Source organism: Bidens hawaiensis, unplaced genomic scaffold (assembly GCF_021521415.1).
Source record: "Bidens hawaiensis isolate Kalapana, Puna unplaced genomic scaffold, B.hawaiensis_p1.1 tig00024946_1, whole genome shotgun sequence".
Taxonomy (NCBI): domain Eukaryota; kingdom Viridiplantae; phylum Streptophyta; class Magnoliopsida; order Asterales; family Asteraceae; genus Bidens; species Bidens hawaiensis.
In genome coordinates, this window is record NW_027493958.1 from 288293 (window position 1) to 312743 (window position 24451).

Here is a 24451-nt window from a genome sequence, read left to right on the forward strand (position 1 = left end):
ATCACTATCACATGCCCACACTTATATGCTTGCTATGTGCTTATGTGTTGCATCATTAACTGTGAATCTAGTAGCGATGTACTCTTTGGCAATTCCTTATCCAGTTATTCTTTATTCTCAATTTAACTAATGCGCATTCTTATTCTTTTATAGAATGCCTCCTCGTCGCTCATCCGTCAATGCTGACCCCGCTGACCTCGCTGCCCTCATAGCGCAGCAAATTGCAGCAGTTCTCCCGGGTCTGGTAAACAACATGAGGCAAGAAGGAACCTCGGGTGCACCACAAGCCCCAGAACCGAATCCCACTCTTCAGGCCGATAAGCTCTATAAGGCTTTTACCAACACTAGGCCTACAAGTTTTAGTGGAACCGAGGGAGCCGCTGGTCTTCTCCAGTGGTTCGAGAAAGTCGAAGCTTCATTCAACATGTGCTCCTGCCCGGATGAACTCAGGGTCAAATTCGCGGCGAGTATGTTCCACAAACGGGCTCTCACGTGGTGGAATAACGAGATAAGAACCAGGGGACGAGACGCGGCCCTAGCCCTGCCCTGGGCTGAGTTTGTTGAGCTAGTCACGCAGGAGTTCGTTCCGAGAACCGAGATCCAGAAACTGGAGGCTGAGTTTAGGGCGCACATGATGAAGGGCGCGGATCACATGAAGTACACGGAGAGATTTCATGAACTCTCCTTATTGGTGCCCCATATGGTTACCCCAGCTTCTCGCGCTGTCGAGCAATACATCAGCGGTCTTCCGGACTCCATGAGGGGCATTGCGGTTGGAGTTGACCCCACTACACTTAAGGCAGCGATCGATCTCACTGCCCGTCTGACCAGGGAACAGCTCAAGTCTGGTGTTCTGCAACAGGATAAGGGCAAATCCTCCGAGGGGAAAGCGAAAAAGGGGAGCAATAGGAAGCGGAAAGCGACCAACTTAGCTGCAATCACTGATGCTACGCCTATCAACTCCATAGCCCCCGCTCCAGCCACAACAGCTCAGGGAAGACCAAGAAAGGAATATACTGGGCTACATCCCAAGTGCAACTTATGTTCTTATCATCACCCAACTAGAGAGTCGTGCCGCAAGTGCACGAATTGTGGACGATTCGGGCACCTGGTGGAGCGATGCAGGAGTCCTGGCAACCAACTGGCTGTGGGGAATGCTAACCCTCAGCCTAACCCTGCTCGAGGCTGCTTCGAGTGTGGCGCTATGGACCATTACAGAAATCGATGCCCCCGCGTCACCAACATCCCTCCGGCTCGCGGGAGGGCTTTTACCATTGGAGCTGCCGAAGCACGCCAAAACCCCGATGTTATTACTGGTACGTTTATTCTTAACAACAACTGGGTGTCTGTCCTATTTGATACAGGAGCTGATAGGAGCTTTGTTTCTTGCGAATTGGTTCCTTTGCTGAAATTAAAAATTTCCGAGTTGGACCCTGCCTTTTCTGTTGAACTTGCTAGTGGGGAGTCCAAACAAGTGAAGTCTGTCATCCGAAATTGCACCCTTACTCTTGTCACCACATCGTTCAGTATTGACCTTATACCTTTTCGTCTTGGAAGCTTCGATCTAGTTGTGGGAATGGACTGGCTGTCCAGCAATCACGCGGAAGTAATCTGCGCCGAGAAACTTATTCGTATCCCTTTACCTTCTGGCGAAATTCTAACTATTCAAGGCGAAAAATCGGGTGGATGCCTAAGGATCGTCTCTTGCTTAAAGGCCAGTCGGTACCTTCGAAAGAAGTATCCCGCATTTCTAGCTCATGTTACTCTCAAGGAATCCGAAGACAAGAGACTGCAGGACATTCCAGTTGTGCGTGAATTTTCTGATGTTTTTCCCGAAGATCTGCCTGGACTTCCTCCTAGCAGGCAGGTGGAATTTCGTATCGATCTTATTCCTGGTGCTCTCCCTATTACTAAGGCACCGTATCATCTAGCTCCGTCGGAACTTCAAGAATTATCAAATCAGCTTCAAGAACTTCTTAGCAAGGGATTCATTCGCCCTAGCTCGTCTCCATGGGGAGCCCCAGTACTCTTCGTCAAAAAGAAGGACGGGACTTTCCGTATGTGCATTGACTACCGGGAGCTTAATAAACTCACCATCAAAAATCGGTACCCGTTACCGAGAATTGATGATCTCTTTTATCAGCTCCAGGGTGTTACGTTTTTCTCTAAGATCGATCTGCGTTCTGGTTACCATCAGTTGCGTGTTCTGGAAGAGGATATCCCGAAAACTGCGTTCCGAACTCGTTATGGTCATTACGAGTTCATGGTTATGCCTTTTGGAATGACCAATGCTCCCGCCATCTTCATGGATCTGATGAATCGCGTCTGCCGTCCATATCTTGATCAGTTTGTCATTGTTTTCATAGACGATATTCTCATTTATTCTCGTTCGAGGACCGATCATGAGCTTCATCTCAGGCTTATTTTGGAGCTTCTCAGGAAAGAGCAACTATATGCCAAGTTCTCCAAGTGTGAATTTTGGCTAAGGGAAGTTCAATTCTTGGGACATGTCATCAATGTCGACGGCATTCACGTCGACCCTTCCAAGATAGAAGCCATCAGAAATTGGGTAGCGCCTAAAACACCTACCGAAATCCGTTCATTTCTTGGTCTGGCCGGTTACTACCGCCGATTTATCTCAAACTTCTCCAGGATTGCCTTGCCTTTAACCACTTTGACCCAGAAAGGGGAACCTTACGTGTGGGGACAAGATCAAGAGGAAGCTTTCCAAACTCTGAAGAATAAGCTTTGCCATGCACCAATTCTATCACTTCCGGAAGGTGACGATGACTTTACCGTTTATTGCGATGCTTCGAATCAGGGCCTCGGTTGCGTTTTAATGCAACGAGGGAAGGTCATCGCTTACGCTTCTCGACAACTCAAGGTGCACGAGAAGAACTACGCCACACATGACCTGGAGCTGGGTGCAGTGGTGTTTGCCCTAAAAATCTGGAGACATTACCTGTACGGTACAAAGTGTGTCATTTTTACCGATCACAAGAGCTTACAACACATCCTCAATCAGAAAGAGTTGAACATGAGGCAGCGACGCTGGGTCGAACTTCTCAGCGATTACGATTGTGAAATTCGCTACCACCCGGGAAAGGCTAATGTGGTGGCTGACGCATTGAGTCGTAAAGAAAGGACCCAGCTGTACTCTATTCGGATTCAATCCAACCTTCCTTCCTTAATTCGTGAAGCTCAGAATCAAGCGCTTGTGAATGGTGATCTCAAGGGCGTTTTGTCATGTGGAGCCGAGCAGAAATTCGAAACCAAGTCAGACGGCATCCTCTATTTTCTTGACCGAGCGTGGATCCCGAACTCTGAGCCTCTTCGGACGCTTATTCTAAATGAAGCCCACAAGTCCAGATACTCGATTCATCCAGGCAGCAACAAGATGTATCAAGATCTTAAACCCCATTATTGGTGGCCCGGGATGAAGAAAGATATCGCTTCGTACGTGATGAGATGTTTGACTTGTTCGCGAGTCAAGACAGAGCATCAAAGGCCGTCTGGGCTACTTCAACAACCTATTATTCCTCAGTGGAAGTGGGAAGAGTTAGCTATGGATTTCATCACCAAGCTACCACGGATGCCTAGCGGTCATGACTCAATTTGGGTTATTGTGGACATTCTAACAAAATCCGCCCACTTTATCCCGGTTCGTGAAGACTACACTACGGAAAAGTTGGCGCGGGTATACATTCGTGAGATCGTTTCCCGTCACGGTGTGCCTAAGGGCATCACGTCTGATCGTGACAGCAGTTTTTCTTCCAGGTTCTGGAAATCTTTGCAAAAGGCCTTTGGGACAAGTGTGAAGCTTAGCTCTTCCTATCATCCAGAAACTGATGGGCAGAGCGAGAAGACCATACAAACCCTAGAAGACATGTTGAGAGCTTGTATCCTCGATTTCGGTAGTAGTTGGGAAGCTCATCTGCCACTGGCAGAATTTTCTTACAACAATAGTTACCACGCTACCATTAAATGCGCGCCGTTTGAAGCTCTTTACGGCCGCAAGTGTCGCTCTCCCTTGTGTTGGTCCGAGACCGGGGATTCACAGATCATCGGCCCCGAACTAATACAGGAGACAACCGATCAAATTGCTTTCATTCAACAGCGACTCAAAGACGCTCGTTGCCGGCATAAGTACTACGCCGACAAACGACGCAAGCCACTCGAGTTTCAAGTAGGTGACCGTGTCATGCTGAAAGTTTCCCCCTGGAAGGGCATAGTCCGTTTCGGGAAGAAGGGAAAGTTCGCTCCTAGATATGTTGGACCATTCAAAATCCTTGAAAGGATCGGACCAGTTGCCTATCGTCTTGAGCTGCCACCGGAACTCAGTAGAGTTCACAACGTTTTACATGTTTCGCAATTAAAGAAGTGTCTTGTTGACGAGGCCCTTCACATTCCCGTCGACGAGGTTCGAATTAGCGACAATCTGCTTTTCGTTGAAGAACCCGTTGAGATCATGGATCGCGAGGTCAAGAAGACCAAGCGTAGCCGCATACCGCTTGTGAAAGTTCGATGGAATAACAAACGCGGACCCGAGTTTACATGGGAACGCGAAGATCAGATGAAGGAGAAATACCCTCATCTGTTCTCTTAGTCTATATTCTTGTAATCTAATTGTCTAGAAGTCAATATAAATCTGCAGCATGTATCAAATAACTGTGTTATTCAATGAATATCATGTTGCCTTGTTATGCTTATAAGTATTCTTTTATTTGCATCCACAAATTTTGGCTACTCAGGGCTCATGCTGGAAAGCACAAGTCATATCTACTCAATCATATAAACCTTGGGGAATTTATACATCATTTAAGCCAAAATTTGTCATCATTCTAGCATTCATGGAGCATGGTTGTGTGTATGTGTGTGGTGTCGTGTCAAATTTTCTAGCCGCACGCAATAGAGTTTATACATTGATACAAGGTGAGCTCGTAATTATAGTCCGGAATATAATTGCATCAAGGTCAAAGGTGTATACGTGTATAAGCAATATGCTATTGTGCAACTAGGAGTCGTGAACTCAAGGTTCGTGTAGGGAATTATTCGACAAAGGTTGAAGGAGTGGTGGGTTAGCCGCTGGTACACCCTATATATAAACCCCTTCAGCACGAGTTGAATATGTCTGAAGCGAAACTTGGAATTAGGGACTTATAGTTAGCATGGCAGCTGTGAGACATTAAATTCAAGAATTATTGAGGGAATTATTCACAGAAGATTGAAGGAGTGGTGGGTTAGCCGCTGGTACACCCTATATATAAACCCCTTCAATCCGAAATGAATATGTCTGATGTAAAGCTTGAGGGTGATGCCTTGTAGTGGAAAATAGTGTGTCGTCCTGTGTGTCATTAACCTAATAGGAGTCGAAGGAGACACTCAAGTAAGGTTGAAGGAGTGGTGGGTTAGCCGCCGGTACACCCTATATATAAGCCCCTTCAGCTTGATTTGGGTGGTATCTGAGACGAATATTAGAAGTAGTGGCGCATAGTGGTCATCATGGGATCATGTAATCTTAATCATCGTTGCATCAAGTATACTAAAAATCTAAATTTCGGGACGAAATTCCTCTAAGTTGGGGAGGATGTAACGCCCTGGAATTTGACTGGTAAACTAAAATCAAGAAATCATCGGAAACTATACACTTTGGGTTCTGGACGATAAGTTCGGAATCCATATCATTGGAAAATCTGTTTATTTCAGCTAAAAATGTTTATTTCATAAAAAGAACTTTTATGTTTGAAAAATATTAATTTTGTGTTTTCGAAAAATAAAAGGTTTTTATTTAAAAAGATTTCAAGCGATTACTTGAAAAATGATTTTTATAAAATTTTTACTGAAAAGTTCTAGCTCGTTAAAACTTATGAACTCAGCTAGCCTTGACCCGTAGGTAACCGAAACCCGAACCCGATAGAACCGAGTATATAAGCGTAGTGCAAGAACAAACTCCACCATTTTCTTTCATCTCTTCCACACCCACACCCAAACACCCCAATTCTAGAGAGAGAGTAGTGAGAGAAAGTTGTTCAATCCAAAATTCGAGTTCACCAATCTGTTTATTGTTGTTTTTGGTAAGATCTTCTTGAAAATCATACGTTTTTATCATCAAATCCGGCCCCGAATCGAGCAAAAACCCCAACTTATGTTTCAAGTGTGTTCTTGGTCAAAAATCGTCATTTTTGGTGTCAAAAAGCATACTTTTGTTGTTATAAACGTTAGGAATCAATAGCCCTATGGATTCCGAGCATTTCCATGTATAAAACATTGATTTTGGGCGAAAAATCATGAAAATCGTCAAAATCCCGTAGGATTCTCCGTCATCCGGCTTGAAGGAGTCGAATAGACCCCTATTCGGTCGAACCATCTCCTATTCGGTCGAACAAGAGACCATTCGGTCGAACCAGTGGGCAAACGAACAGACTAACCGAATCAGAATACACATTCGACCGAATACGATTGTATTCGACCGAATGTACATCCTACTCGACCGAACGAGTCCTCAATCGACTGAACGTGTTCTTCCCAGCCCCCTTTGACCGAACCAGTACCATATTCGACCGAACAAGTAGCTGATTCGATCGAACCTGCCCTTATTCGACCGAATGTGCCAGAATCAGCTTGTTTTCAACTTTAAATCTTGGTATTTGCTCGAGGTCGCGTAGGCTTATACTCTTAGACTTAAAGCGTGTTGTTAACCTATTATGTCCTTGTCTAGACTTAGAGGATCGACGTTTGGCAGCACTCGACCACCCTAGCAACCATACTTAGCCAACAAGGTGAGTTCATAGCCCCTTTTTTTTTTTCTTTAAAGCTTTTCAAATCATTGGGGTGGAAACATGGTAACTGTACATGTTTTGACAAAACTCATTTATTCAAACATTCTTTATCATAGACATTCTTGGCAAATCTTTTGCAAACAATGAACATTGGGGAAACAAGTAATCATGGCAGGTTACTCATACCTTAACTCTCTCGGAAGTTGTGTATGTCTAATCAGTTATTCAGGAGTAAACATGGGAATCATTGATCGCTTAGGGAACAATGGACGTTTGGAAATCAAAGTCATGTGCCCGTTATACATTATCATGAAAACACATCATTCATTGGACAGTCTAGTGGTCGTGTGAACATAGGCAGTATAGGTCACACTAGTGCATATGTTTGGTCTCCAAGTGGTCGATTGGTAGACAGGCCGTCACTAGATGTGGGATTCTAAAGTGTTCGATTTAGAATACACGTGACCTATGGGGTTCTTAAGTGTTCGATTAAGAATCCGAAGGATTTCCTAAGTGATCGATTAGGAATCCAAGAGATACTAAAGTGGACGCCTTAGAATTCTCTCATGGTATCCAAAGTGATCGATTTGGGTTACCATCATGGAAATCAAGTAGCATCGTGTGGTCTTGTGTGGGTTGATGTCAGGTCTCGTGTGATCATTATGCATTATCATCATTATCATCAAGACATGGTGACATATGATTCTTTGGTATCTTTATACATATATCCTTGATATCATTACACCTGTATGCATGGGAATAATACTTGGGATCATTATACATAACTCTTGCAGTCTTGGTTGAGTTGATAAGCATACCCAAGCATGGTAGGATAAGTTGTAGGAGTGGTGGGTTAGCCGATGGTACACCCTATATATAAACCCCTACAACTTAGTCTAGTATGCTTGTGTAGGGCTTATCACTACATTATTAGTTAACATATCTTTATACCTTAGATTTACAAATATAAACAAGCTTAGCAGAGTAGGTTGTAGGAGTGGAGGGTTAGCCGATGGTACACCCTATATATAAACCCCTACAACCTAGTCTGGTACGCTTGTCTTGTCTTACAAACCTTTTTAAAACCGGGCTTTATACCCAAGCATGGTAGGATAAGTTGTAGGAGTGGTGGGTTAGCCGATGGCACCCCCTATATATAAACCCCTACAACTTAGTCTAGTATGCTTGTGTATAATCCCTTTTTCCTTAAACCTATGAATTCACTCATCTACTTTATGTAGTTGACGTTTTTGTTACATGTTTTCAGGAAATGAAGCAGGAAGTAGCAAATAGCTGATAGAGGCCTTAGATGGAAGACATTTAGGATTGATGTTAGCATTATCTGTTGTAATGGAACGAATTTGCTACCTGTTGAATTGTTGAAATGTTGACATGTTTTAAGTTTATGCATTTAGACTTTTAAATCTATTGTGCTCAATCAATCACGACCCCGTCGCCACGCCTCGGTTTTTCCGCCAATTACGACCGGGGTGTGACATTTCCCCACAAAAATTCTTCCATACTCATCACTCCCAAATGCAACAGGTCCATCAAATTTCTCTTCATAAATTACTAGTGACCTCTTGTCACATGTCATGTTACTGGAACATCCACTGTCCATATACCATACTTCATTAATTGGTGTTGACTGTTCCTAAGTTGAAGAAGATCCAGCTTCATTTTACACTATTGACATAAGTGCAACATTGGCTTTACTGATATCTTCAGCATGATTGCTCCAATCAAATTCTCCATCTTGTTGATGAGCATCCAATGAAACATTTCCTTGGTTCCTGGGTTGGTTAGCACTGTTTTTGTTAGGATTTGGGGGAGCTTGTGGATTGTTTTGAGTGTTCCTTAGATACTGTTGGTTTTGTGGATTACTTGCTGTTGTTGGTTGTTGTAGTTGAAGTTTCTTTGGTGACCTTGGTATTAATTCTGGTACTGGTATTGATTTTTTGTTTGAACATACTGATTGTTTTAAATTTCTGGGTTGATTGCATCCTCTGGCAAAATCTCCTGACTGTTAACAGTTGGTGCAAATTTCTTTTGATTTATCAAAACCTATCATGTCATTAGTTAGAGACACAAGGGATCTTCCAGTTCTATTAAACAATCTCTTTCTCCTCAACGCCAACATAGCAGCCTGCCTTTTTAGATCCATGTCTTCTAGATAACTTGCAACAATTTGCTCAAGATCATTTTGAACAACACTAGTGTGGATCATATTCATGGCAACAAAGGCATTTTATGAATCGGTGAACATTGAGAACAAGGCTTGGTCTTCATTTCCTTGACCACCATTTCCACCACCAAAAGGTGTATGTTCACTGGCCATTGAGGATGAGTCATTGTCATCAATCAATTAGACATTGAATCTTGATTGTCCACCTTGATTACTTGAACTTTCGGCAATAGAACTCCTTGGTGTATCTCCACCATGCTCACTTGGTTCTTCAATAATTGGAATTTGTTGTTGGCTCTTTGTAGACAATTTACCCATTAGCGCAATGAGTGCATTGGTTATTTGAAAACAAGGCCTATCTTCCATGATCATTTCATTTTCAATCATTTCAATCTCTGTTGCTTGCAGGAAGCAGATCACATCATCAAGTTAAAGTTCAGAAAAGTTTGGTTTCTGCCTAATGAATTTGCTGGCAGTATACCATTCTTTGGATAAAGATGATAACAACTTTCTGTTCAAATTAGCATCAGTGATGACAAGATCAGTTGTTCTGATCTCATTAACAATTGTCAAGAACCTTTCCAACACAGACTTCAGTTTTACACCGTCTTTATACTTGAATATGTAAAGTTGTTGCTTCAACCTTTCTTTCTTGATATTCTTCAGCTCTGAATTTCCTTCAAACATCTCCAACAAAGCATCATACATGGCTTTTGCTATTGCATGGTTAGAAACTTTGGTAAGAATATCCCATGATAGACCTAGCTTTAGCATGGCTAAGGCTCTATCATCCTTCTTTCTCATGGTCCTTTCAACCGTTTGAGTGTTTGCTGTGGATGCACCTTCATGAACATATGGTCCATTTTTTATGGAGTTCCACATCTCAACATCATTATAGCATACAACAGCTTCAAACAAAACTTTCCATTTGACCCAATTTTCCTGTCCATAAAGTCTGGGAATATTTTTAGTAGACACTTCCTGCTCATCCATAGATCCAAACATCTTTTTGGTATTTTTTGGAAAATATTTTAACTCAAAAACATAGCAAACTAAAAGTAAAAACTTAACAAATTTGAAAAAATCAACAGATCTGTGGACTAAATCCCTAGATCTGATAGATCTGGATGGATTATCCCTAGATCTGATAGATCTTTTTGGTAAGAAGACACTTTTAAACCTATAAAATACTATAGATATGAGAAAAATAAAGAACAGGGCAGCTGATGTCACAGTCCAATAGAACAGTTGTCAACTGACGTCATTCTTTGTCTTTAAATTAGCAATAATCCGCAATAGTTCTTTACCAAAATAGAGAAAACAGCTCTAATACCACTTGTCGGTCCCAGTGTATGTCTGTCACACCCCGACTAGGTAGTTGCGGAAGCGTAATACGGGAATGTAACAGATAACACTGGTATCAACAACATTGTTTATAAGGAAATTCATAACTAATTTACATCATAATACATGGGTTGGTACTAAGTTTACAAACTAGATGTGAAAAACACATAACCGGTTTACGAGCTTCTTATATAGTATTACATCTGCGTCTATTCACAGCTATTCAACTTTCTTCCTAACACCAAGCATGTAAGCAAATCATTCCACTTTTGCTTTACCTGAAAAGCATGTTAAAACGGGTCAACTACGTCTAGTTGGTGAGTTTCAAGTTTCACGAGTATCAATGAAATCAGTTCACGAGTTCGTAAAGTTTACAGTGTGAATGTATGTATGTCTGTGTATGATGTATTATACTAAGCCACAAGTGAAACCGAAACGAGCTAAAACACATGGCCTCCACTGCCCATAGCACTCCCGTTGGCATTTAACAGCCAATTTGCCCCATGTATGTACTATGTCTAACACCACATAGCAGTATGTAAATATAATGACAATGTGCAACTGGTTTTACATATGTTCCGGCTTACCCCACCGGCTCTGTCACAGTTGGGTTTGTCAAACCGATAGTACTATCCACACGCCACCGGCACGAAGTTAATCACTTGTGTTTGTGGGGACTTGTCAAGTGTTAGTACTTAGATAATCCACATCATCACACGTTTTCAAGTATATCAGTTTATGTAAACATGCTTTTCACCCCAAAAGTTCGTAAAACAGTTTAGAAAGTGGGGGTCGTGAAACTCACCTTATCGTAGTTCGCACAGAAATCACGTATCAAATAGTCAGATGTCTCGTTTATAGCCTGATTCCTATAAACGGTATCGTATCGTTAATACTAGTACAATGTTCAAGCTAAGTCGGGCTGTATAGATAATCTGGGTATAGCTGTTAGGCCCAGAACATGACCATAGTCTTAGATTGTGACGTTGTATACTATGAAATGTTTAAAACTGGATTTGGCTCAGTTTCACCGTTTTCCGAGCCTAGCTCAGTTGATCGTTTATACGTTTCGGGATTAGGTAAGATCATATAAAACTTAAGTAAATATATTGGTTGATAAAATGATTTGATTTATAAAAGAATTTTAAGGTTTCGGTGTCTGGTTTGACCGCAGGGTTCGTTTCCGTTTTCATACGGGTTTGATTATACAAAACGCGTACAATCCACCCGAATTGTCCGGAATTCTCGTAAAAAGTTCGTTTTTATCAATATCATTCAAAAATATGATATTTGACCACTTTTGACATTTTGACATACCAGTCAGTCCGTTAAACACAAAACTGCCGGTTTCGTTAAAACAATTATAATTTAAATCTTTAATAAATCATAACTAATTATGTAATTACATATAAATTATGTAAATTTTTGTAAAAATACATTAAGACATGGAGAATTTTATAAAAATATTTCCAAAAATTTTATGATTATTTATTTATTTATAAAAATTCATTTAATAGGTTATAATCATGTAATAAATGGCCCGTTTATATCAAACGACCTCCGAAAAATCCCATAATTTTTACCAATGGTCTCAATGTGACTACATAGCCCCTGCAAAATTTCCAGAACCTAACTCTTTTGACAAAATGCCTTTTTGTGCGTTTTTCGGCTGTTAAAACTCGGTTCAACCATGGCTGCACAAACCATACTTAGACAATTCCAATGATTCCCAAACTTTACCAGTGATCTTACCATCCCATATCAAACTCCAAAGCCAAGTTTCATAATTTTTCAATATGTTTTGCTATTTTTCCCAAATAAACGCCCATAAACGGGAATAAATTCACCAAATATTCTCCGTTTATCGAAAAATTACCAAATTTGAACAGGCACTCATTTATATGATCCCTAATGTCCCTGAAAATTTTCACAAGCTAACAACAAGCACGTCACAACCTAATACTAAACAGCCCCTAAACGAGTATTACGGGTTTACCTTGTCGGTTTTCGATGAATTTTGCTAGCTTAAACGACTTTCCGGGTCTCGGGTTGCAAACTCAGTATATCTACATATCATATAACATCAAACCAAGCATAAATCATCCATGTAACAGCCTTGATAATTAGGGTTTCGGTTTTGGGTTCAAACCGAACTTTCTAACCGTAAAAACGTTGTATTCATGTTCTAATCCGTGTTTTTGACCAAAAAAGTATATGTTCCAGGTTTGTAAACATGTTTAACATCAAAACATAATTTTACTTGATTTTTAGGGTTTTTGGATGGTTAAACATGTTTAACACTAATTAAATCATGTTTATATGATAATCATATGGATCAAACTTTGCTAAAACTTGTTAAAATTGAATCTTACCTTAGGGTTTTTGAAAGAAGGTTGAGAGAACAGGGGCTGGAGCTGCTGGACTTGAAATATTTGTATGTTATAATGAATAAGATAGCTTAGGATGAAAGTTATAAAAAGGTGTGTGGTGTATAATTTTCTAGCCGATCGGAACTATGAAGGGCTCCTTAATGGGCTGTTTTGGCCCATTAAATTATGCATACAAGCCCAAACATGAAAAGCCCATTTTAAATTTAGTTCGGGTCCAGTTTTTCGCAAGAAAATTAATTCGGGTGTGAGAAATAACGTAAAAACGAGTGTTTTTCAGCTTATTTTTGTAAAATAAGAAAAACGTACTGACTCGTTGTAAAATTCCAAAATATTTTCACGGATGGCTTAGAACATGTCATATAAGTGTTTTATAAATCTTTTTCGGCTTAACGGATGCTACAATGCTTGTTTTGATATTAACGATTGCGTTTAAGCTTATAGCGTATCGATAAACGAAACCTTTTTCGTTTAAAGAGTTTTAAACGTACCGAGGCCTAAATATCAATATGTTAGCCTCTAAAACATATATATAACTCGTATATGACCCCTCAGTATGTATACGGGTCATAGTTAGTATCAGTCGGTTACTCGTTTAAACACTACGAATTAACCGATTTATCGTTTACTTGATACGTAATGAATATAGTGTACCCCGTTTTGTCATGAATGTCACAATGTCAATCAATGGATCAATAACTTGTCGTAACCCACACACATAGTGTCGATAAGAAGGTTAACGACTTACTATTTATGGTAAGAACAATAGTGTATTAATGGCGGAATCACAAACGCGCTAAATGTTGCAAGACAGACACAAAAGGTAACAAGACACAATATAGCTCAAAAGATTTCTATTAGTATTATGAATGAAACAACGAAAAATCGAATAGGGTTACAGAGTGGAATGTTTGGATTATATGGCAGATTTCCGTGTGGGAGTGAGTTAGCTGTCAAATCACAGTCAGATGTAGGGTATCGTGTGTCATTGGCATGCCTTAAATTATTCAATTTATAGGCCTGCCCTGACAGATGACATACTTTCTAGAAACCCTAATGATACAGATATTAAATATTCAATCATATTACAAAAGATTGTAAGTGTAAATAGGTCTTCGGGCAAGCTTTACAGCTTTTATCTTCATCAAGCAGACCTGGTAACTAAAGTGTGTTGGGGAATAGTTCTCCGGGAAGACTTTACTTGGAATATGTTCCTTAAAAAAATATTCATTTAGCAGACTTCAATCCTCTTGACCATAGCAAACTTTGGTCGATATAGTTTTACGAGCAAACTTGTTATTCAGAAATCCCTTCAACTCTTTGTTAATTATAACTTATTTGAACAAACCGAAGTGTGCTGGGAACACTGTAGCTTGCTCTTGAGTTGAACTTTGCTAGTAAGAAGTGCTTAGATAGATTCTTGATCAACTTCCTTCAAGCTTGCTGGGACCACTTTTTCTTATATAAACCTTACTAGATAGATTCTTTAGCTTTGTTTAGTCAATAGTTTACTAGGAAAGAAACCTTGCTTGACTTGAAGAAAAACCTTTCCAGACAAAGTGAATCTTGCTCGGTTTAACACTTAAGAGGAATTCTAGAAGATAACCTTGTTGGGAAAGCAAAATACCTTGTTGGGATAAGTAAAATCTTGCTGGGAGGCCTAAGTGTTGTCGGTTTCCATACTTAGCCATTTTTAGAGAGGTTGAGAAGATTCCAATCTCCCTTAGGTCTTTTCTTGTCTTTTCTTCAACCCAACATTTACAATTGTCTGAATTAGTATTTTTCAAGTAAACTTGACTCTTTACTTGTTGTTTAGATCTTTCGAGTAAACTAATTATGTTTTTGAGCATGCTTGTTACACTATTGATTTATTCAAGTTTTGATTATGTCTGAATACTTTATTTCTGAAATGCATATGTATTCTAGTAACCTTTGTTTATCGAGCAAACTTTATGCTTCAAGCACACTTGTATATTAAAGAAATAAATATCTTAGGTGTTCTTCAAACTTACTTGCAAACTTTAAGTGTTTTTGAGCAAACTTTTTTTCTCGAGTACACTTTATACTCTGAACACACGACTATGTTAAGAATTAACATTATAAGTGTTATCAAGCATGCTTTGTAATTTTAAGTATTTTCGAGTTAACTTTTTTTTTCATGTATACTTAATAGTATATCTCTAAACAATGTGAACTCTTTGCCCGTTTAAGTTTATTCGAGTAAATTTCAATTTCATAGGGTATTCTAGTAAAGTTTGACAGATAGGAATATTTCCAAGTTACTATATTTAGATCTTCATTGATTTCGAGCAAAGTTGTCTACTTGAAAAAATATACTTGATTATATGGTTTTTGATTAATTTCTCGAGCAACCTAGTATATTCGAGTAAACTTCTTTCATTTTGTTCACTTAGTATATTTCTTTTAACTTTAAAACATGAGTAAACTCTGGAAACGAGCAAGCTTTGGTGAAATACTTTATCGAGCAACCTTTATGCTTGAATATTTAAAATCTGGGTTTGGCAATACTTATGTACTAAACAACAAAAATCATTTAAAACCCACTTTCAAATGTACAAAGGGCTTACTATAAAAGAGGGACTTAGAAACGACCTAAGTTACCCAAACGTTTCTCACAAATCCTTTCCAAATATTATCATCCACCTGATTCCCACTTGGTATTCTTTAATTGAATAATTTCCGACACTTATTATATAGGTTTAGATCTTTAATTTTCAATTTTACTAACATCTATGTTTATAGTGTAGGTCACTATATTGTCGATGAACAGGTTCATAAAGACTATCCTTATATAATTTATTCCTCAATTATACATATATGCATGTTCATTTGATGTTCATATTGGCTAATTTACGCTTTGAATGCATGTTCTTATTTGTATATGTGTAGAAAATGGTTTACAAGTTTGAGCCGAAGCACAACATGTACGCATTTCTCCAAATCACTGAGCAGAATCGCCCGTTGGAGCTCATGATAAATTGGTTGATGCGCTCTAACCTGAGATTTTTCTTGATGGAAAGCCCAATTATCTACAGAAATCATTATCTAGATTTTTGGAGATCTAGGCCACTATTCTGGGCAGGGAGGTCAAAATAACCGAACATCTTATTAGAAGAAGCCTCCAGTTAAATGATAATTTTGAAGTTCATTTATCATATTCCCTACATAGACTATTAAGAGTATTTCAAGAAACTCTGAGCTATCAAGGAAATATAAAAGGACAATTTCAGAAGTGGATGTTTCCTTTGCTCTACCGTTTCCTAATTCACCATATTATTCAGAGCATCACACCAAGGAGAGGGACATGGACCTTGATGAGCAGGGAAATAGCTACTGCAACTATAACTGTGTAGTATGACCACCCATTTAATTTCTCAAGAATGATTTTTGAAGGTTTGATTACAAATGTGAGGGAGGAAGACGATGACAGATTCTTGATGTATCCATGATTTTTGCAAATAATTTTTAACATCTTACATCCAGATTTGCCAACGGCTAGTACTACACATGTGCTACAAGATCCTGATGTTTTTAGAAGGCTCAACAAGTTAGGAGCAACTAGCCAGTTGGAACCAGAATTGGAGTTGACATCCTTCCGTGGTTGGTGAACAATGAAATGGAGGTTACGGAGGTTTCTGCTTCACCTATGGTGAGCAGTGTTGATGAGAGTGATGAAGAGGATGAAGATGAAAGTGAATCTAATAATGATGATGGAGGAGATGAGGTTGTGCATAAAGAGATAGTACAAGTTGAGAGGGAGGCACCAGATGATGAGGTTTTTTCAAACATTGTACAACAGGTGTCAACTCTAACACCACCTGTTTCACCACCACCACAATAACCACCACAATCATCACCACAATCCCAAATCCATGAGCCGTATATCCCTTCACCACCTCACTTTCCCCAAACTTTTGAGCCAATCATTCCCTCACCACCATCTTCACCAAAAACCCAAACCCAAACACAAACCCATACCTACCAAACTGACCGAAAACCTTATATACCAGAACTATTCCTTCCCATCTCATAAACCAACCCAACACACCTTACTAGTCACCAACACACTCAATAAACATTGACCAAAATGATATTCCTTTATCCCCACCTATCCAAAGCCATATACCTATAATCCAAACCACAAACCCTTTACCCCGCACAAGCTCTGAAATTATTCAAAGCCCAATTCACCAAGTTCAACCAACCCAACCTTCTGAATCTTTTAAATCGGACCCTTTCACCTAATCCCAAATTTAACCTCATGCTATTTTAAAAAGAAACTTTGATCTTATTGTGGAAAACGGCGATTTGAGAACTGAAAATTCTTAGCTGAAAGAGAAGAATAAGAAGTTGGAATCTCATCTGAAACAAGCTTTGATCAGAATTCAAACCCTAGTGTCTAAGGTTCAGAAGACCTTAGATGCACCAAAACAGGGGAGAATGTCCACGTAGCTAGAGATGATGATTCACTTAAAACTGAATGGAATGGTTTATTTTAGTGATGATGATGATCAAGTAGAGGAAGGGAGGTTGATGAGAAAGTGGATGTCAATGATGTGATTGTTGATAATGTTGGTGTGGATGTGTTTGTTAATGAGAAAGATGCTGAGAACGTAGCTGTTAATGATGAGATTCTAACTGATGCAGAAAGTGATAAAATAGTTATGTCGGATGAAAATACTGAAGAAGCTGTTATTTCTAGTCAGACTGTTGTTCTTTCTGATAACACTAGAGAAATGAATGATAATATTGAAGAAGTCAGGTCTCAGCAGGTAAAAGAAAAGGAGGAAATTTATGAGGAGTTGGAAGAACTGTTTAAGGAGATATATGTAACACCCCGTGACCGCAGCGGAAACGTAAACGGGATGCAACAGACACCTATGATATCAACCACATTGTTTATAAAGAAAACTGAATACATTAATATACTTCAAATTACATTATCTTGTATTTCATTACCGTCTAGGTGATACACACATCATACAATACGATACACAATTCTATTTGTTATAATGTATCCTAATATCCTGCACGCAAATCTTACACACATCAAGCACTTAGCACGTAAGCAATCACTTCATCTTAATTGTACCTGAAAAGCATGTGAGAAAAAGGGTCAACTACGAATAGTTTGTGAGTTTCACAATTTGAGTAAACCATGATAAATCCATATCAAAATATAATATTATCTGGGGACACTGTTAACCCAGTACTGTACTCATTCCGGGGGCAATGTTAACCCAGAATTACGATGTAATTATGCTGAGCCCACAAGTGAAACCTCTGACTATCACACACAACCCCCGTGGCATATCCTCCGCCCACGGGCCCGTGGCATATCCCCCGCCCACGGAACTGCCCCAAACCGCTATGTCTAACATTACATAGCAAAATAAATAACAACAAAATAGACATGTGCAACTGGCTGGGAAACATCAGCAAATCCATGCCGGACCAGTTGGGTTTGTCAAACCAATAGTACTATCCACACTCTACCGGCTTTCAGTTAATCGCTCGTGTTCCGAGGCCTTAGAATGTTAGCAACTCAGACAATTACCATCTTAGTACATTTCCGTACGATTCCCGTACAATAAAATATATGTAAATCCACGCAAATCCATGCGTTCAGTATGTACTTAAACATTTCAGTAAAAACATGCTTCCGCCCCGAGAAAATATTCGAAAACAGTTCAGAAAAACGGGCTCGTGAAACTCACCTTAGCACATGCAAGCAGGTAACAACAATCATTATCAGTTAACACGTCCAATCTGTAATATGACCCCTACGATCGTTACTATACACTCATATTAATATAACTTTAACCAAGTTAACCGGTACATCTGGGGACACTGTTAACCTAGCACTGTACCCGTTCCGGGGGCAAGGTTAACCCAGAAACACTTCTCCGGACTCAGATTGTGATATCGTTTAGAGTTCCATGGTCACAACTACTATTAGTCTTTTTTCTCGTTTTGCGTGCCTAGCACGGTTATCCGTTTTTACGTTTCAAAAATGAGTTTGGTCACACACGACCCGAAAGTAGTGGTTGACTGATAATTTAATTAGAGATGTGAAATTATAGCTCGGTTTAGACGCCCCGATTGGCCGCGGGACCCGTTTCCGTCTTTAGCGTACCGGAAACTGTTAAATCGGACAAAAATTACTCAAATCATCCGAATTATTTTCGGATGATTTATTTTTACTTGTTTAACTCATTTATATGAAAATAGTCCATTTTTAGGGTTTTTATACACCAGTCAGCTCGCTTAAGCGAACTTCACCGGTTTACGCGTTTTAACTTTAAAAGTTTGATAATTAGCACAAATAATTATCCGTTTAATCTCGGATTTTGAAATTTTGCACAAATCACTTTTTGACAGTGGGGAATTTTATAAAAATATTTCCAGAATTAATTTCTATATTTAAAATTTATTTATCTATTTTTAAACACCATTTAAACACTAAATATGTCGTAAATACCAAACGATCTTAGAAAAATCCCAAATTTCTCCTGGATGTCCCCTGCGATCCACATAGTCCCCTGTAATTTTTCCAGAACCAAAATCTTCTTTTACATGCCATTTTCACTAAAACCGAGCTAGAAAACCCTAGAACTCGTTTAACCGAAAAGCCTACATAGACTTCTCCAACGGACCTCAAATTTTTTGTGTGAATTATAAATGATATAAAAAGCTTATCTGCAATTTTCCAGAATTTTTCATGATATTTAACTATTTTTCACCATTTTTGGCCAAAACCGAGCATTAAATTCACCAAATATTCATCCTTTGTCGAAAAATTACCAAATATTCACAGAACTCTTATTTTCATGTGTAGAACATCCCTGTAAAATTTCATGACCTAACTCTAAACCATCAACAATCTGTCCCAAAACACATACACCGAACATAACCGAATATACCTTTCGTTTTCCGCCACTACAAGCTACAAACTCGTCTTTCCGCCTTATCTACCACTAAACACAGAGCCTACAAACAACATACCACAATACCAAGCAAGTTACACTCACGATCAAGCCATTTCTTTCATGGTTTCGGTTATGATTCCAAAAACAAAAATTTAACCGTAAAAATTCGTTTTTGATTCGTTTAACTCCTTTCTTGGACCAAGATCCCTTGTATAACCCGTATACATCACTTGATCATGCAAGAATCGGTTTTCATCTTAGAAACCTCATTTTCTTGCAAATAAACGTGAATAACTCGATCATTACCTCTTTTTCTTGCTAGAACTCTCGGTTTTTTGATGAAATTATTGAGAGAATGAATGGATTGTTGAATGTTGATGTAAAAAAAAAAGAAATGGAATGGGGTTGGACCATGGAGTCCGATCGGCTTGTATGAGGGGGTGGGGTGGGACCCGCCTCTTCATTCTTAGCCACACAATTGGATTTCTGTAATCCGGATAATGTTTTGGATAATCTGGTTCAGTTCATTTTTCGGTTAAATGTTTAATTCGGCTTAAAACGAGGCTAAAACGGTCGTTTTTCAGCTTAAAAATGAAATTTATATAAAACCGATTTAAGAACTTTAAAAACTTAAACCATGACATTTATTAACTTAAAACATCATATCATTAATTATCGCGCATCTTTTTCGGCTTGATCGATCGTCTCTTGCTCGGTTTGGTATTAAAGGTTTCGTTTAATGTATCGACGTACCATTAAATCGAAATTCTTTTTCTGTGCCGTACTTTACTTATCCCGAAGCATTAATGCTTCGTAACATCACTAAAAATCATATATCTCGTCTATAATAGAACCCTCGATTCGTTCGGGTTTCAATATCTATCGATCGATTAATCGCATGTTCAATACGATGGATTATATATTCACGTACAATCAATACAGTGAACATGTATTCTCGTATAATTACTATGGTAATTCATGTACCCGACATTAAATATGACGTAACTATTGTCTACCGGTTAGGGTATACCGGGTTTCGTTGGAATCGTTACATTCTCCCCCCGTTAAGAAATTTCGTCCTCGAAATTTTACACGCTCACTATCCCTTTCCGAGAGAAAGGTGGGGGTTTTTTCCTTCAGAATTCACCCTCGCGTTACCAGGTATAATCTGGTCCTTGCTGGGAATTCCACTTAATCTTAATCAAAAAAACTTGGTGTGTCCAAACTGTTTAGTTTTCCTGTCTACTAACTCTACGAAATTATTTATGATATCAGGCATGTTTTCTATGAGTACCTCCTTTACTGGTACTTTCGTTGCCTCGTCGCATAGGTACTTTTCAATCCGTATACATGGCAAAACATCATGTATAGTACTTAGCCCCTGGAGTACTTTGATCGATAAACTAAATGACCTATCATGTAGATAGTCTCATGAGGTCCAATATATTAAGGAGCTATTTTCGGTTTTACCAAACCTCATATCACCTCTTTAAGGTGATGTCTTAAAAATGCCTTGTCACCTCTTTCTAGTGACAATGGTTTCCTATGAATGTTGGCATAAATCTTTTGCCAATCTCGCGCTACTTTCGACTTATCTTAAATATTATAAATCCGTTTGGTTGATTCTCGAATCAATCCAAATATTATGGCTTGAGTGACGCCCATTTTCGATTTAACAAATTGGTGATAATCACTTTACCCATAGAAAGCTTCAAGCTCTCGATGCTTCCTTCCCCGCCTTCCAATAATGGAAGTAGGATGACTATTTCGATCTGAGATAATTGAAAATGGTACTCCACGACGAGATACCATTTCACCATCATGAATTTGAGCGAGAATTCGTTGTGGTAATCGTCATGGATTGGGATGAAATGCGAGGATTGGTTAATCGATCCGCGATTACCCAATTTTCCTCATGCCTTTGATATATCTTGGGAATTTGCGTCCCGAAATCCAATGTAATTTATTCCCACTATCATTGGCGAATTTTCTGTCGTTGTGGCGTTCCCAAGGGTTTTCGGTATGCAGCCTTATCTCTTGCATAACTTAAATTTTCACCAACATACGTAACCATATCTTTCTCCACACTCGGTCATTAACAAAATCCTTTCAGATATTCGTATCATCAATAGTCTAATCCGATCCCGGATGTATGGAATATTTCGATCTATGCGCTTCGTCCATAATTAATTCACGAAGGTCATGGAGGGTCGGGATCCAAACCCAATTTTTGAAATAGAGAATTTCGTCCACGCGCTGTTCGAAATTCTTCTCGTTGCCGTAAAGTCCCTCCTTTTCCAATTGTTCCTCTTTCAACGCCTCACGTTGAGCGACTCGTATCAGGTCCGAAAGGTTCGACTGGACTATCATCCCCAGTGCTCGCACTCGCAATGGCTTAACCCGATCTTTCCTACTCAAGGCATCGGCTACAACGTTAGCCTTGCCGGGGTGATAACGGATGTCACAGTCATAATCGCTTAACAACTCGACTCATCTTCGATAAATATGAGACTGCGGTCTCTTATCATCTATAAAATTTGTACATTTGCGTCGTACAAAGGATTATGAGTTGGGTAATGCTAAAATTTCTTTAATAAACCGCTGATAGTCTCCGGCTAGTCCTAAAAATTGGCGCGTTTCCTTTGGCGCCTTGGGTGACTGCCAATTTTAATGGTTTCTATCTTATTTGAATTTATGTGAAATCCTTGTTGCTTTACAACATGACCAAGGGATTATGCTTTCTGTATTCGAAGTCACATTTCGAAAACTTCGCGTATAACTCCTCTTGCTTTAACACTTCCACCATTTTCCTTAAACGTCGTTCGTGCTCTTCCTTACGTTGCAAATATATCAAAATATTATCAATGAATGCTATGACAAATTTGTCAAAATAAAGTTTACAGACTCGGTTCATGAGTTCCATGAACATTGCCGGCGCATTTGCTAGCCCGAACGGCATAAATAAGAATTCATAATGGCCGTAACGAGTCCGAAACGCTGTTGTTGCAACGTCCTCCTCTTGGACTTTTCATTTGGTGATAACTATATCTAAAACCAATTTTTTTTTAAAAGTAAATCGTCCTTTGCAGTTGGTTAAACAGGTCGTTCACTTCGAAGAAGTGAATACCTATTCTTGATCTTCACTTTATGCAATTCTCTCTAATCAATACATATCCTAACACCTCCGTCCTTCATTTCTCAAATAACACTGGTGCACCCCACGGTGACTAACTAGATCGTATGAATCCTTTATCCAACAATTCTTGTAACTGATTGGATAATTCTTGCATCTCGGACGGTGCAAGTCGGTAGGGTGCTTTAGCAACAGGACCAGCTTGAGACATTAAACCGACTCTGAATTCGACCTGTCGGGTTGGCGGTAATCCAGGAAGTTCTTCTGGGAAAACTTGTGGAAATTCGCGTACCATCGGGATATCTTCTATATGTTTTCTTTTAAATACTTTGGCAATCGCGTTTGTTAAATACACCACGTCTTCTTGTTGTAAATATTATAGCATCTCAAGATGAGATTAGAGTGGTAACATAATACCGTACACTTTTCTCTGTATCTAATCGTTTCATCGTCCAAATGAGAGCTTCTAATCATCTTTTATTCATATTTGATTTCAGCTTCATGTTGAGTTAGCCAATCCATGTTAACTATTTCGTCAAAACTTCTTAACTTTACTGGTCGCAGGTCAATAAGGAAATGTTAATCGTTCAGAATAATAGGACAATTCCGAACAATTTAATTAACCATTAGGGATTTACCGTTAGTGATTCTACAGTATAGGGTTCTATAGTTTCACTAATCGGTATTTTTCCAAATGATAGGAGATTAACAAGAACTAACTTCTATCGACGACCGTAAAAATATCACTGAAGCCTATTGATTTAAAACTACAACATATTTGATACCACCTTTGGATCATGACGTGCTTTATTCGAATTACTCACAAAAGCTCGGCTCCTTACTTGATCAGAGGTTGATGCTTGTCATGAGGTTCGTCTTCCAACGACACCTTGGTTCAACTTTGGCAATTTCTCTTGAAACGTTCTGTACTGCCACATTCATAGCAAGTACAACTGTTTGGCATAATTTGGTTTCTTTGGATGGATTGTTATTGAAGTTGTTGGGTTCGGAGTGGTTGTACACGAATGGGTTGGGGTTGCCGGTTCACATGGCTTCAATTGGTTCTACAATTAGGGCATTACGTCCATCTTTACCACACCTGTGCCTACTATCACTCGACATTCTTCTTCCTGCCGATAATCATATTTTCCACATTTAGGGAAGGACCCTTCATGCGGTTCATGTTTTCACACCAGAACTAGTCTTGGTATAATTCTGGGTTGTAGGACATGCCTACCTATTCAAAAGTCTATCTTGCACTATACCTTTATCATTTCTCTTCTTTATTACTCGACGTCTCACCTAACGTCCTTCCAGTCCGCTTCCCATAGAGTCAAATATATCGATGCTGGCTTGTGACACAACCCTTCTAAAGGTTGTATATTTTACAAGATTGACTATACTCCTTATCGATGGAGTTAGTCCCCAATATAGCGCTCAATTCGCTTAGTTTCAAGAGTAATTAGCCATGTTACCAGACATGACAATTCCTTCAAACGATTAGCGTGTTCTAAGAGATCAGCACACAACATTTCTATCTTCCATAGCTCAGTTTCCAATCTCTGAACTTAATTACTCGGATAAAAGTGCTCTAGCACAAGAATTTTAAATCCTGACCATATCATCTGAGTAATAATTTTCTAACTATAATTTTGTACCATCGTGTTCCATCA